At 42.8% G+C, this 15,929-nt stretch overlaps 1 protein-coding gene across 1 annotated transcript in view; it reads right to left on the bottom strand.

Annotated features, from left to right (window-relative positions):
- Positions 1–15,929, bottom strand: part of ppp2r2ba (protein phosphatase 2, regulatory subunit B, beta a) — a 46,801-nt gene that overhangs the window by 17,909 nt on the left and 12,963 nt on the right. The window lies entirely within an intron of this gene.

Here is a 15,929-nt window from a genome sequence, read left to right as displayed (position 1 = left end):
TACCCACTGTGCTGCTTCTGCTGCTGTGCTTCAGCGATTGAGGGCCCCTCCCATGCTGCCTGGCGGCTGGCTCTTTAAAAAAGCACAAGCAGCAAATGTGACACTCTCGAACCACAGACACGGAGGAAGAGTTCATGTTCTGCTCGCTCACAGCTTGATTACCATGAAAGGTTTGGTGCTTGTAAAGCCGACAGCTTCCTTCTGGTCTGGTAGCAGGTTGCCTCTTAAGCCCGGTAGATCCTGCATCACCATCCCTCCATCCTGCTGCAGAGGCATCCATACATCCTCGCAGCCAGCAGATTGAGCACTGGGCCTATACTTTCTACATATGCCTCCCAAAGAGCAGCCGCTAACGGGTAGAGAGAGGACATCAGAGGCTTTATAAGATGTGTTTTAGGAAGCGCATGTGGCACATTTCTGCCCCAACGCTTGAGATTGGGGCGTGAAGTTCGGATTCAGATAAATCCGGGCAGAGAGGGACACAAAGGAGAGAGGCGAAGAGGATGAGTTGTGTAAGGGAGAAGCCTGGTGAGCAACAACGAGGGACAGAAACGAGGGCAGAAGAAAATGAGAAATCCCAGACGCTGATTAATTAGATCAGCAGGGCCGCCGTCTACGCCTCTTACTGGAAAGATCTCATTTCCATGCTGAGTTTTATTAACAGCACACACAACAAGCCTTCTTCTGGTCAAGCCGTAAGCTTTGATGAGTGTGTGTGTGTGTGTGTGTGTGTGTGTGTGTGCGTGCGTTGCATCTGTGTGGCTGTGCGCGCAGTGCATCCCTGCCCTTATCTACTCACTTTACCCTAAATCTCTCAGGGTCCACAAAGGGACAGGGTATCTCCCCTGCACGAGGCTCAACACACACAGACACACACACACATACACACACAGACACACACACACACACACACACAGCAGCGGCAATTAAGAGATTGTGAAGTCCCCGCTCCTAAATGCATTAGCTCTCTAATCCATGGGACCATTTGCACATCCAATCCTCTGCTCCTGTACTAATGGGTATCTGGCTGTGAGGGCGGCAGGCTGCTCGTAGCTGAAAAACAGGGCCTTCCTACACATGCTATTTTACACCCCATCGCCCTCCAACCTCCATCTTCATCGGAATACATTACAGGGCGGTATCCATGCAGTGGGATAATGAAGGTTGCTCGAGCGTCTGCGAGGGCCTGTGATTCACATGCTTCCATATTTACAGTCCTCTGCCCCCTTAATGAAATCTGCAGAGAAACTCTGCCATCCTTGACCCTCTCAGATCTGACCGAGTGGTCAGCGGTGCTTCACATCTCTATCAATATTTAAACAGGCTTTACAAGGACAAAAGAAGCACAGAGCGTTCCTCTTCCGCAAAAGACTAAGTTACAGCTGAGCAGCAAGACCGGATGAAATTGAAATGAAATCAGTGAAAACAATGGATTTAGTAATGAAGCAGCATGGATGAGAGGCTCAGGTTCGTCAGATTTTGTCGGGAGGCGTGGGGGGAAATATGAGGCGGAGAGACAGACAGATGAAGGGCCGGGGTGGCAGCTAAAGGCACCGAGATATTTGACTGTATAATGAGGGAATAAGTGGCAAATGCTGCTCGGAGCTAGAGCCCGGGATCAATCGCCGTCTCCCTCCCTGCCTCTGTCCCATTCCCTGTGCATATATGCCAATCTCCTCTCTCCTGAACCCCTTCCACTTCTCTCCCCCCCCCACCCCCTTTCCTGCCAAGTCCAAATGTGACCCCCCTGGCTCATACACCTATGGAAAGCATCTCGGAGAAACAACCGTGATCGGAAAACACTCTCAAATCGATCCACGTGACCTTGCAAGTGAGTCGATACGAGGCATAGTCTGAGATCCCGCACTCGAAATGCCTCAAGTTTCTGCACCCCATGGCTCATTTAATGCTCCCTTCCTCTTCCTCCTGCCACTTGTACTCCTCTGCTACCTCACTTCTCTTGCTCATTACACCCCGTCTCCCACTCCGCTGGGTAGGAGACCAGTCACGGTGCGTCTACAGCAGCTGCTGCGTGTCGGGCTTGCAGTAAATGCTCGGGGGGGCCACCGGAATTGGAGAGCGTGTCCTCAATTCTCCTCGATCGTATGGACAAAGTGGGTTAAATTAGTCTCTAGCAGCCCAAACATATAGGGACACGATCACATGGCAATGATATTTTAGTCATGCCCAATTGCTTTGCTTGATGTGTGGTAATTGCTTGACCTGGGGATGCCGTTGTGGGGCTACAGGCAGCAAAGACGCTGTCTGCATACCAAGCAGCATACACATGTACACACATGTACACGTGGGTATAGATATTTGACCACACAGCACATGTTGTACTCCACCTTCACTGCATTTCCATTATAGTTCGAGATTGCAGTCATTGGCTGTATCGACCGCGGGAAAATGTCCGGTTTAAATAGGTTAGAATATTGATTATTTTCCCCCAGTTAATCCAACAAATATGAGATAAAGACAAATCAATACAATATCTATTTAAGAGCCATATACTTAATCATATTTTGAGATGCATATGGTATAACTAATGGAACAGTTAAACTGTTAAATAATCACATTTCTTACGCAAATCAGTCCCTGATATTGTATCAGATACCATTGAACGCGAGAGATGCTACTAAATTAGCCCAAAAAGATATGTTTTGTAATGTTTCGTAATGATTTGAATGAACGTTTGATTTTCAATTGTTTTCCAGACAAAAATAGACCATAAACATATGTGGTACGTCTTCTGTAGCATGTTTGACAGTGTCTATGGGTAGGACTAGGGGTATGTGGGATGTTATCTTATATTATCAGCACTAAACAACAGAGTACATTAGTAGGTATTTGGTCATAAACTTTGAACAAGTCAGTATCCTCTGGGGACCAAGAATGTTTGTGCACAATCTCATGCCAATCCATTCAAAAGTGGTGGATCGACGAACCAACCAATATTGCCATTCATAGAGCTGCTTGCATGGCTAAATAATCCATACTGTCATAAATACTGTCACTCCCGCTATTTGTCTTCAGATTCAATCGAAAGCTGTCTTTAGCTCCCTTTATTTCCAGGTTTATTGTACAGTCACTAAATGTCTCAGTCTGGCAATATATTACTGTCTTCAGGACAGGTCAGGGTACTCATAAATGCCATAATACGGCATGTGAGTTGTGTGATACTGTGCTGTGATATAATACGTTTTATGAGAAAGGTATTTCAACTCAATTTGAGTCCAGATTGTTGAAGCTCGTGATGGGACTTTTAAAAAGTCACTTTCTTCGTCTTTGCTGGACAAGGATGGATGAAATCCCCATGTGAAATATCAACAGCAAAGCCCATTTAGTGGCTGAGCTGACTTAATATGACACCCCTCAGTGAGACAAGCTAGCTGAGCTACAAAAGTCATCATGGTTGTAATTTTCACTGCCTGTCCACAGCTTTCAGATCTCCTCAGTTATTTAAAAAAACTGGGATCAGTCAGCAGAATGAGATGCTCACTTCAAACATTCATCGCCTTCCATTAGCCATGCAACCCACCCTGGCATGAAGAGGAGCTAAACACATGGGGGTAATAGGATTGCCCTGGCCGTCCATCTGTCAGGGGGACTGAGCAGCAGCAAACCCCGGGATGCAGCACCCTGGCCTGGATACACCTGCTTAGTCTGCCCTTTCTTTTGCACTCTCCTCTCTGGAGATATTAATTCAGTAATAAAACATAACCTCTGTGAGAGTAAAACACATCCATTCAAGTGTGTGAATGCCATCCGGAGTAAGTAAAATGCTGAAGAAATACGCCCTCTGTGAGAGTTTATGACCTTCTGGCTTGAGATATAGTAAAATGCAGCTACTGTTCTGTTAATAGAGTACAGATGGAGATGCATGGCAGTAGCTGGTGAATGCGGAGCGCCAGGGTGGGGGAGGAACACAGAAGAGAGCGGAGGGGCCTGCGAGAGGGTAAGGAGAGAAAGATAAAAAAGATGGCTGTATAGTTTTGGAAGGGGGCATTAAATCAAGCCTAGAGGCTGTCCCGAAATCAGCGGGCTTTACTCTTATTGTCATTCCAATTACATCAGGATGAGACTAATGCTCCATTGCTCAGAGACGTCAGACCAGCAGGATTGGATTTTCTGTTTCCCCCTGACTCCCCTCCCCCAGCCTTCCCCCTCTCTCTACCTCCCTTGATAATTAATTAATTGAAAAGAATGCATGTACAATGATTAGCTCAGGACAGAGCAGCTTGGATGAACATTAATCAACTGAAATGATTTTGTTTGCAGAAACACGGCTATTTTATTAGGCACTGACACACCTCGAGGGTATACACACCACACATATGGATGTCTATATAAGCGGGCGCCCTATCACGAAACACACACACTTGCGATTGTTGCTGCTGTATTACAGTGTTAGCAGTAAAGCGTCGGAAACATTAGCATAAAAGGTGGAGCAGCATGCACACGTGGCGGATTTAGATTTGTTTTGTGAATATACAGACTCGTCTCGCTGAGAGGAAATGATGCCACTTAACAGGAAAGCATTGCATTGTACCTCTCTGGTTGCTAGGAAACTGCAATTGAACTGGCATTGCAATGCAGCACAACAGCTGTCAACATAATTGGACAATTAAGATCTTAAAATGTCATTATTTTGGTCATATTCATCTCAATGAAGGTTCAAGCGCGTCCCGACACGTTTTCTACCAGTTGGGTTAATGGGCCGAACATGAGGAGTTCATGTTTGTGGTGAAGCTGGATTTCATTGGGGAAATGATCAGCGATGCATTAAGGGTAAGAATACTGAAATACAACAAAGCGTGGTACCGTCCGTGCTGCTTGGAAAGCTTGGACGGACGCTGTGTGTGTTGTGAAGTATGCCGTATTTGTCCTACAGCACTTTCCTCTCTGTGGACAGACGAAAGACCGGGAGGAAGAAAGTAGGTTAAGCAGGTTAGTGAGCGACGACAAAGCCACCTCCCCATACGTGACCAGGGATCCGTGCACAGCTTATGTTCAGGACCCCGGACAGCTCTTCACAGAGCAGAAGCTGAGGCAAACAGGAATGGGTTAAAGGGAAAATCCACCCCAAAAAATGTTACTAATAATGTATAATATACCACAGCTCAGTTTTAACTGCTTCATAGACTGCAGAAAGATTTAATAAAATAATGGGAAAACTCTTATGATAACAGCACCCGTAAGCATCCATAGGAGCTTTTACAGTCCATATCTATAAGCCCTACATTTAAATAAAACTAATTTAATTGTCTTATCTCAAACAAAAACTCATTTAATGTTTCTATCAGTGTCAGGAAGTGGACCAATTCCAGAAGTCACGTTATCAATTCAAACATGATGCTTGGTGAGACACGACATTGTCTTTATTTGTATACAGTGTCAGAAATGATTGTAAAAGCACAGTGGAAATGTTAAGGATTTTATGAATTTTCCCTTTAAATATTTCGTATTAGCGACATATTATATGACTCTAGACTGAATTAAAATGATAAAATCCATGGAGACTGCAGATTTTGTGCACTTGGAGCTAAACGCTAACGCCAACATGCTCACAATGAAATTACGACATGCTGATGTTTTTACGGATATCATGTCAGCATGCTAACATTTACTAATTAGCACACAAAGCACAGATGAGGCTGATGGACATGTCATTAGATTTGCAGGTATTTTGGTCATGAACCATGACCATGGCTTTCAAATACAATTCAATACAAAATGTATATATTGAACAGTAAAATCATCTTGTTCTTCACCATCCATAGGCTCTAGCTATATCCACAAGATAGATCTATTCAACGAGGGTTGATGGTGCTAATGAGAACAGCAGCAGTGTGGATCTGACCACACTTCTGAACATGTCCACTCCCTTTTGCTGCGTACAGCGTGCCAGAGGGAGTTCAGTCATGTTCCAACCGAACATGCTCTCTGGGCACCTCGGCTCACGACACACACACTTAAACACGAGCACACACAGCTTTATTAAAATAGTCCTCACACGCACTCCGTCAACAACAAAGACAAACACATGCAAGCGTGTCACACTTAAAGGCTGTAATCTCCAGGAAAATCCCATTTTGCAGAGCAGCTGCCAGCGTGGATCACAGATAGACTGTTGGGTGGCAAGCTGTCCATCCCCGCTATTCAACTAAACACACACACACACACACACACACACAGAAGCGCTTAAGGTGGGATCAGACCCTACCACTGTGATGATAAATTCATTCAACTTATTTTAATAGGGACATGTCGCTTGGCTCACCCAGACAGTTTCTCATTTGAACAGGGCTTCATTTTTATTGCTCAATGTATTGATCTGGCATGAGGGATATCTGTTGCAAAGTAGCCTCAGGGACTCGCCATTTCTGACATGTGTGAGGAGACTGACTGGCAAACGTGATCTATCCATCAATGTGTTAATCGTGCTGTGAGATGATGCACATATGAAACACTGAAATAACATGCATTGTAAAGTCTTAATGGGATCTAATGTATTCTCATACCATCTACATTATGAAGTATACAGATGTGCAGTATAAAGTAAATCCCCTTCATGTATCTATGTGTATGTATGGTACAGCATACATACACATAGAGTAAATGAAATTGAGCGTCCTGACATGAACCTCCCTTCAGCTTTAAAAGAGATGATCTTAGAGCACCACCATCTGGCCAAATGGAATATTACATGTTTGAACCTGGGTAATATGATCAACGTTCTGTGTATGATGCATGAAAAACATGCGTTAACCTTGGCCAGGAGCTAGTTGTCAGCCGGTCGAATTTACAGAACTACTCACAAGCTGTCATGGTTCCTGACTTTGTTGGGATTAGATTAAAATCGCATTTTAGGCGCATTTGGAAAACTCCAGGGAATAAATCAATCAAATCAAAGGCAAGGCAACATATAGAACTGCAAAAACACTGGACGTTTGAGGCAGATGCCAATGTGGATATGCACTAGTAAGAGCTTGGGAACCCTTGTGACACGTCTTTGCCCTTCTCTCTCTAAAACCTTGAAGGGCTACAACTGTACGTATCTGATTTATCTGAGATAAACAAACATCAGCTGTAATATAGTATCTGCTTTCTGGTTGTTGGTTGGACTCTCATGGAATGTCCCCAAAAATGAACCATTCTGTGTGTGTGTGTGTGTGTGTGAAAGGACAAGGCTCAGTTCAAATTTCAATCAATGCATCAACAGTTTTGTCTGCATCCCAAGACGATCTTCAGCTATTATATCACACATGAAGGACCACCAGAGGAGGATGCGGAAGCTTTTTATTCATGTATGCGGGAACAAGCTGTGCATGTGTCCTGAGTGAGCATTGTAGATGTGCTCTCCCTGCATGTGATGTGACAGCATCAATATGGGGATCCATATTTTGTCCACCCCTGGCCTAAGACACCGAGCAGAACTAATTACACCGGCAACAACCTGCCAGATGACGGCCTGCAGCAATCGATGGGAAGTGGAGATGAGGGAGCAGCCCTTGCAATCCGAGTATTCCACGCAGACGTATGACGTCGTACACGTGGGCACAAGAGCGAGCAGATGAACACATGCACATTTCCGAGGGGAGTGGTGCTAAGGAGGCGCCCATGTTGTGCTCTACAGACACGCTTCAGTAATCATACAGTGAGCAAGCACACAGAGGGGATGTTTCTTCATGAAACCGCCATTTCCACCTTGCCAAGCGTGTAATTCCAGCTCCTGGAACCGCACCACGGCACTTCACACCGAGAGCTTTTTCATCAGACAAATCACAAATGAACAACTTTTTTTTTTCTACCTGTTGCCAAGTCATCGTTATCCCTCCCTATCTGAATGTGAAATATAACAATTAGACAGACTGAATTCTGATGTCACACACACACACACACACACTGTGCATTTGCACACACACACGTGCACAGACACACAAACATCTCACAGTGAATGGTTTAAGTTTGGGGTAAACAGTAAACAGCCCCTGTGCCAGGACAGCTTGGCCTAGCTGCACACCGTCAATACTAATGACATCAGAATACAAAGTATCACTATAGAAACCTGGAGACTCTGGCCCTGACCCACACACCTCTCTGTGCTCCCGGAAGGCTTGGGGGGGTCCAACTGGGGGTGAATAAAAACAGAGTGAAGGTAAGAAAAATCTATAAGAACGAGTGAAAGGTGAAAGGAAGGAAGTTGGGAATGAGAGTCAGAAAGATGAAGAGGGGGAAGAGAGGGGGGAGCCAAAATGTCAGGGAGAGAAACAGAGTGTGCGGGTGGGATGCGGGGTTCAGAAGCATTTCGCTGGTCGATGCTGGTTAGGAGCCAGAGCCGAGTGCTTCGTATGAAAACAGGCAGAGCACTGTGCCGCAGCCAAGCCTGAGATTCAACTCTGCCGGAAAAGAGCTCCTATCCCCCCCCAAATCTGCACTCTCATCTTCTCCCCTCCCCCTGCATCCATCACCCCATCCATCACGCTCTCTATTATACCGCCTGACTGCCTCTCTTAGACTCAGCAACACTTTCAAACAGGCCAGATGGGCTCAATGAAATTCATCCAAATGTTTGCAGCCGTCTAAATCTCCGTAGTGACACTGCTCTCCTGAGCTGCTTTATTTGTGAGTACAGTTTTGCCAGTTTGTCAACGACAAAACCAGCTTAGCACAACGTCGCTTTGAGCAGGCCTGGTATGAGGCAATGTGTAGGTCATTACAATCCATAGAAAAAACCCCATAATGCTTTTATGATAGATTGGCCTGGTCGAGCCAGGCCGTGTCCCTCAAAAACATGTACTGTAAGTAATTCCCGAGCGTTAAATTGGCTGCTGGTGGGAAACCTAATTTAGGCTCAGTATTGTACTTTGTCACACATCAGGCCTCCAAACACATGTTATGCTATTGGGTCACAGAGCCATTTGGATCAATGGGAGCTAATCACTGAGAGCCAAGGTTGAGAACAAACTGAACAAAGCACTTTTGATGTAACAGAATGGGATCAAAGGTCTTCGTATCGCCTCCTTTTTTAGTTACAATGAGACTACGTCTGTTAGAGGTAATTTAATGCCAGGTTATTGTTGTACTGAGTAACCATATTTTATCAGCATCCAATCATAATTTAGCTGCACAAAATCTGGCACTCTAAAATCACAATTATTTTTGTAACTTTTTACACTCATTTGAATGGCTGTTGTTGGTGCTTAATGTTGATGGATAACTGTCTTTATTTCAGATGATCTGGTTTATTATGTCGAGGTTGGAGTGAATGACTTGTAGCTCTCTATGTATTTCAACAATTGCGCCCAGACTAAGATCACACATTGTTGATCCAAAGTATTTACTAGACTTATTCGATTTCATTTGTGATCGAAAGTGACAAAAATCTGCACTTTTTCTTTTCTTTTGGAGTCCTTGGCCTCTGACTGAAATGAGCAAAAAGAGTCTCTGTCTCTGGAGCCTGCCTGTGAATATGTCGAGTACTGATCCCACAGAGTCTCATTCAGTCACGTCTGCATAATCCCACTAGAGAAGAGGGAGACGCTGTTGTTTACACTATCATTGGTGGGATTTAAAACCTGGTTAAATTCCACTGAGACAAAGCTGGTCAACAGGGCTCCTTGCTGAATCAATTTGTTTAATTTAATTCAGTTGTATGCGAGCCACACACCTGGCTTGATGATTTTTTATCATCACAGCGTGTAAAATTCACATGTGAATTGTGTACAAAATTAAACTTTGAGGCATGGGCTTGAATTCTAAAGAATGAAGACCATGCCTTCAATTCTATGGAAATATGAACATTAAACTGGATATGTTTAGTATTCCAATCAGTTATAAAAGAAAGATGTTATTCCCTCAATGAGTTGAAGGGCTGCAGTACATACATGGTGGAGACAAAACATAAAAAAGAAATCTCTTCAGCTACACTAATGGCTCTGTGAGGCTGTACAGTGGTGCTTTGATTTAAACACAACATGCTCAAAATGATAATGCTAACATGCCGTTTTTGTTTAATGTTTGCTATGATCACCATCTTAGTTTAGCGTGTTAGCATGTCATTTGTTAATTAGCAGTACAGCTAAAGATGACTGTAGTCTGCTTTATAGGCATTTGGGCATAAACCAAAGTAGTGGACACAATGCAATTTCAATCAATGATGGATAGCATAGAGAAGTCAGGTAATCAACACATTTATTACAATTCATTCTGGTGGGACCATGAATGTCTGTATTTCGTAGCAATACATCAAATAGTTGAGATCATTTAGTCATGATTGTTTGCATACTGTATAGCTGGTATGTATATATGTAGGGGTGTATCAATACGAGTATTCAACCGTTCGGTACGAGGCTCATGGTTCGGTATGCATGACGAACAGAATACGTTTGAATAAAAAACATTTTAATAACTTTTTTTTTTTACAACCTTTATTTAACCAGGTAGTCTCATTGAGATTAAAAATCTCTTTTGCAAGATGTAAGTAACAATACAAGATGTAAGCAAGATGTAAGTAACAATACTACATAACATTAAGGAGCAGTTTTTGTTTTTTATGCTTATGTGTTGCTAAGAAGACACCCCAGAAGATGAGTCACTCAGGTATAGTTCCATCATTGTTCAAAGTCAAAGAATAACTTCATGATGTTAGTTGTAATGAATAAATATATTTTAAAATCAAGTCCATTTCTCTGGCATTTATAGTTTTCTACTGTACCGAACCGTACCGAACCGTGGCTCCACTGTATCGTACCGAACTGTGAATTTTGTGAACCGTTACACCCCTAAAATATATCTATCTATCCCAATAGTAGTCTCTGTGCTGCAGCCTGCCGGCATGAGCAGAGGCCCAGTAGTCCGGCTCGATAAGGAGCCTCATTGTCTGCCTCTATAGCTCCCAACAGGAGTATAGTCGGTGGCGTATAACACAAGGGGCTCGAAAACACTGAGACTTACCGTTGAGTTGCAGGCCACAGGCGAAACGTTTGCACTGGTGCTAACACATTGTGAAACGGTGATAAAGGAGTGAATAAGACCTATGTCACTGTGCTGTAATGATACACTAACTCCTGCGAGGCTGTAGGCTGTGAAGGGAGTCGCTGTGATACTATACTGATGCGTCTTTCCTTGTTTTTGTGTAGACTCACTGTGGAGACCTGGCAGGAAGTGTTTGATGGTAACGTGAGACTGCAGATGAGTGCTGTGTGAGAAAGTGGCTGGGCTGTTATGGTGTTTTCATCTCGCAGTGTAAGAGAACGTCAGGTTCATATCCGTCCCCCGAGGCCCCAGAGATCCAACTAATGTGACTCAATGGACACGTTTTAGCCCATGTTGCCGCTCACCATTTTCCCAAGCATACATCGGCTTTGATGTTGACGGCCTTCCTTACAGTTGGCCATTTGTCTCCCTTTCATTTCTGTATGAAAATGTTTGAGCAGCACAGAGGTATGTAATTCACCAATATGAACATTCTTGTTTGTGAAACTTGCGTCATAATCACGCGGTAATACAGACGAATGAAGGGGAGTAGCCTAACTGTTGGGGGTTATTCCCCGATGTACTTAGTTTGACCTAACTACACTAAACCTGACTTAGATTTAAAGAAGCTTAAATTTAACCACCTCTAACCGACTGTCTATACATAACCATGTCTAATCTTATACCTAAACATGTGACTAAACAGGCCAGTTTGTCTGTCATTCCGCTCCCTTTTGCCCCAATGTGGACTGGACAATCCCCATGTCACTGCCAACTCCCCCCGTTAGCCTCGGGAGTGTACACGCTGTATTGCAGACCATGCATCGCGAACGCTTGATGCAATACACAGGTAGTCGCCAAACTGCTGCTTTTCACAGACCAGTGAGGAGCTTAGGGCATAACTGTTGCTAACGTCCAACCACACGAACAACTATAACAAACAGAAGGAGTCTGTTGATACCCACACAGGTTTACCAGCGTATTACACCTGCGTTCTTTTTAGGATCACAAACATTTTATTAACATTGTTATCTTATGACCACTGTAAGTAGAAAACATCACTTCATGTGAACTGGAAGGGTCATATCTGGCTGATAAATGATCTTTTTAGTAAGGTCAATATCGGCATCGATACCAGTCCGGTTTATTGGATTAGTGCTTCACTTAGTGAAAACATGACCATTATGGTCATTTAAAACGATATTCATTGATGATCTGACCAATTGGGGGCATCGCAACAAGCTGTAAACGCAATGCATATTATCATTTTATAAAGTTGATATGGCAGCCATGCGATAGATAGTTGCTGGTCGGAAAACCAAAACAATTAACTGAAAGACGCTAAAGTCCCCATAGAGCTGCGGGTGATGGCAGTCATGTGATAATTCTTTGTTTGTCACTACAAAGGAAACATTTCATACTACACAGTTATTGATCTGATGTTAATATAAAATGTTTGATTCATGCAGCTTTAAACTTTACTGCATTACAACAATGTGGCTTAGTTGATATGCAGATCAACCTTCGCGTCTCATGTGGCTCCTTGACACACTGTCGTATTATAACACTTTTTCATCAATGCAAAAAGAAATGCGTTTTTGAAATGTATAAATAAATATCAAAAAACAGAAACTCATTTCTTATTTTGTCACTCATTTTTGAAAGGAACCCTCTTTTCTTCAAACTACACCACAAGCTCTGCAGCAGAAGTCCTGAGGCAAGTAGGCATGAAAGTGTTCTGCTCTGGGGCACTCCGGCAGAGCAGATGTTTGTCATCACAGGAGCTTATGTATTCCACTTTAGAGAGGGAATCCACCAATCGGACACATCGAGTTAAGGTCACTTGAAGAGGACTATTCAGCCTGTGACAACAGTTGAATGATATCGACTGTGGCTCTGGAGACGCTTTTTAAAGTCTGAGAAAACAGCCCGAGTGATGTCATAGTAATGTCATCTCAGCTTGGGCAACTTTTACCAAAAAGGGTAAAAAAAAAAAGACATTATGGGAAATGTAGGGTCCAGTGTTTTTTAGAGCTTGTCCCATACGAGAGATTAAAAGTCAGGATATCTCTGCCTCTGCTGCTTTGATTTAACAATCCCTCTCTTGCAAGTCCACCGGCTTTAGGGAGTGCAATACTACAACGTCAAGAACTGCCAACCCCTTTCAGGATATTCTATTTCTCAATGATTTACTTTGCTTGTCAGGGTGGTAAAATATAAAGAGGAGGACCGGGTTGGACCGACAACTTCTCTCCCTCTCTCTCTTTGGTATATTTTGTAGCATCCTTTTGTTCGGTGTTCTCCCATCATTCTACCCTCTGCAGAGAAAAGCTGACCGAACAGTCACGTGTGTGTGTGGGGGGGGGGGGTATATGTAGGGTGTTTGTCCCCGGCGGTGGCATGTGAGAATGGGACGACTACGAGGAGTGTGTTCTGAGCTGTGAAGTGGGTGTCTGTCAGGATAACAACAACACAGCAGGATGTATGATAACGGCATATGGAGCTAAATCCAGGTCAAAAGTTTCGTTCACTTGAAAAAAAAATGTGAACCTGAAAGTCCCAAAATACAGCAATGTATTCAAAATAAAAATAAGTGAATGAAAAGTTTTTTTGGGTTGAATATAATTTTGATTCACTTCTGGAATTTTTTCGAATACATTTTTTTTTTTCAGTTTTCACGTTCATATATATTTTGATATTTGAGTTCTTATATTTTTCAGTTTCAGATTTTATATTTTCAGATTCAAATCTTTTTTTTTTGGGTTTCAAATCTTTTTTTCACGTTCAGGTTTTTTTTTTCACGTTCAGGTTTTTTTTTTCAGTTCAGGTTTTTTTTTTCAGTTCAGACTTTTGACCCAGATCTAACGTGGGGGGCGTGGTATCAACTGAGAGGGGCGTGTCATCATGAGTGACAGCATAACAACGAGGGCTGAGGAGTTCCTCAACCACGTTGCCTTCAGGTAACGTGGGCACCGCGAGAATTATGATTCAACACTTTCTATTCACCATATTCACGTGATTGAAAGTTTAAAAAATGACGCTAGTGCCAAAATTCTGTTTAGCAAGCTGTTTTAGCCTCTACTTGGGACGAATCACAGTAAAAGAGCAATAAACTATGCCATATTGGGCCGTTCAACTACCACACTTTAATATATGACGTTTCGCACTTCCACACACCACTGTGAACGCAGCGTAGTATCCTTGTGATGGCGTCCGCTCCACCTGGACCGCCTGCTGGCGCCAGCGCGCAGGTAAGAAATCGAATACATTTTTATACAGATACTAGAAATTATCCTAAATATTACAATGATGATTGTAAGATAGCGTCATACATAAAGGGAGAAGATTTATTTAAGTGGGGATTTCGCCAAAGCTAGAAATTAAGCAACTAGCTGAATGCTGTTAGCTTGTGTTTGTGAATTGTTCCCTCCTTACACTGACCAGCTCAAGTCCTTCAATGTGTGTTGTCTTTCGTAACAGAATGTCGACTATAATTCGACAGTGGCTGCAGCTGCACAGAGCCTTATAAATGTGCTCGCACAGAACCTCTCTCAGGGACAGCAAGAGCAAGGAAGAACGCAGCAAGAGCCATCATCTTCTGTAGAACAGGACATGGCCAGGTTTTAGTTTTTATGGAATTTCATTTTTCATGTTAATTTAATGGTAGTTTGACAAGTTCATATGTATATTCATCATATTTTAATCAAATTGTTTTTTTTAATCATGTAGATCTTTCCCTGGGTTTTTCACAAGAGAAGGTAACCGTGGAAAGCGAATGATGCAGAGTCTAAAGACCTGTGGCACAGCATCCACAAAGACCTGGAGGCCTTTTAGTTTCTATGCATACCTGTTGAACATTAATGCAGAGACAACCCCAACCTCCTCTGAAGAGTTTGACCTTGCCCAGGCAGGACTTGGAAAAAGACATCTCAACATGTACAGGGATATGGGCCATGAAGAGGTATTGCATAAAGAAAACGTACTAGTTACAAATTGCACAATTGTTTATATTTGAAACATGCAACTTCATCCTCGTGTTTGGCTTTTCTTCAAGCATGTAGACATCACTTAGTCCCTATGTTATTGTTCTTTTAGTTCTTCAGACTACTACAAGATGAGTATCCTAAGATGCAAGGGCTGACAGGAGGATGGCTACTCTACAAGGCTGCAGGTAGAGAAAACTTGTTATATAAATTCCATTGTAATACATTGCCATTCAAATAAGTAGCCCAAACAAACACAACTGATCTAAACAATGTTGCATTTACAGGTGGGCAGGGTAAAAGGAGACTGATAATGATTCCTCCTGATTCTCATGGCTACACTGGGACCCTAATTCGCAGTGTTACAGGGTCAGGGAGAAACACCCTGTTTATTGTGCCTCTGCAACATGAGTTTGATGTAAATCCATTACCTCCAGATGCCATTGAATTCAAAAGTATGCCAAAAGCACAATGCCAAACGTGCAAAGTGAGTTTCCCTTTGCAGATTTTGGCCCTCCATGTTCAAGAGTTAGTTTAGTTCATTTTAGTAATGTGTATTGATAATCTAAATCTGCAAAGTAACCAGTAACTAAAGCTCTCAATGAATGTTGTGGAGTAAAACGTACAAGATTTCCCTCTGAAATAGTTGAGTAGAAGTATAAAGTAGCATGGAATGCAAATACTGAAGTAAAGTACAAGTACTTTTAAATAGTACTTAAGTGAAGTTGGTAAATGAAATTAGTTACACTCCACAACTGCACAGACATTATACATACAAATGAGAATTGTTTTTCCTAAACCTCTAGTTCTTAATGAGAACTTTTACAAAGGCCAATCTATATCTCCATTCTATGTAAAAAGACTTAATGTTAACACAGAATGCCATTTATAACCATTGTGGTTGGCCGAAATAGTCGAATATCTCTAAACCTCAGGAAATCACACACATTTGATTACATTTGTTTT

The sequence above is a fragment of the Melanostigma gelatinosum genome, assembly GCF_949748355.1.
Source record: "Melanostigma gelatinosum genome assembly, chromosome: 5".
Lineage (NCBI taxonomy): Eukaryota > Metazoa > Chordata > Actinopteri > Perciformes > Zoarcidae > Melanostigma > Melanostigma gelatinosum.
This window is presented reverse-complemented; position numbering and strand designations above follow the sequence as displayed.